Below are 1,225 nucleotides of genomic sequence, written 5' to 3'. Positions count from 1 at the left end.
TTGTGTTTTTCTTGTAAAATTGTTTCCATGATTTAAGAATGTAGAGAAACATTCTAGAATCTTAGTGCTAAGAGGAAAAAAAATGTATAAGAGTAAGAGGCAAGCCTGGTGACAGTGGCTCACACTTGTAATTCTAACCGCTGGGGAGGCTGAGATTTGAGAAATGTATTTCAAAGCCAGCCTGCTTTATCTCCAATTAACCACTTAAAATCCAGAAGTGCTTAAAGTGGTAAAGTGCTAGCCTTGAGCAAAAGAGCTCAGGGTTTGGATGCAGTCTCGGAGCTCAAGCCCCATGACTGACCCCAAAAAAGTGGGGGAGGCAACATATTCAGACTTGCTGATGGTTTGGGGTTGGTTGGGAGGGGGGTTGCTTTTTTGTTGTTGTGGGGCTTGAACTCTGGGCCTGGGCACAGTCCCTGAGCTCTTCAGCTCAAAGCAAGCATTCTGCTACTTGAGCCACAGCACCACTTCCAGTTTTCTGGTGGTTTGTTGGAGGTAAGAGGGTCACGGACTTTCCTCCTGGCTTTGAACAATGATCCTCAGATCTCAGCCTCCTAAGTAGCTAGGATTATAGGCATGAGCCACAGGTGCCTGGCTTCAAATTTGTTGATGTTATATCATCATTGTACTGTGAAAAAATTCACATTTTTATCAAAATTCATAAAAGCTAGGTTCTAGAGGCTCATGTCTATCCTCCTAGCTAATTGGGAGACTACAGAGTTCCTAGGAAGATTAGTTTGAAGCCAGCCTGAGCAGAAAAAGTTGCAAGGCCCCTTCTTAACTTACAGCTGGGTATGGTGGCTTGTTCCTGTCCACTTAGCTTTGTGGGAGGCTGAAACTGGGAGGATAAAGGTTTACCTGTTATCCTTGCCACAACAGGAAGTCAAAAAGTAGTTGGAACAAACCGGCACCAGTGGCTCAGCCACTCAGGAGGCTGAAATCTGAGGATCAAAGTTTGAAGCCAGTTCTGGCAGAAAAGTCTGTTACTCTCCAATTGAAATTAACTTCCAGCAAAAAGCTGGAAGTGGAGCTGGGGCTCAAGTGGTAGAGCACTAGCCTTGAACAAAATAGTTCAGGGACAGAACCCAAGCCTTGAGTTCAAGCCCCAGGACCGGCAAAAAAAAAAAAGTTGGACCTTGGTCCAACTTTAAAAACCCATGACCTCAACTTAAAATTTTCCATCGCAATAAAGGACTAGAGATGTGGCAGTAGAGCACCTGCCTAG

This window comes from Dipodomys merriami, unplaced genomic scaffold (assembly GCF_024711535.1).
Source record: "Dipodomys merriami isolate MVZ:Mamm:240054 unplaced genomic scaffold, mDipMer1.0.p SCAF_25, whole genome shotgun sequence".
Classification (NCBI taxonomy): domain Eukaryota; kingdom Metazoa; phylum Chordata; class Mammalia; order Rodentia; family Heteromyidae; genus Dipodomys; species Dipodomys merriami.
The sequence above is the reverse complement of the archived record's forward strand: the minus strand, read 5'-3'. Positions refer to the sequence as shown.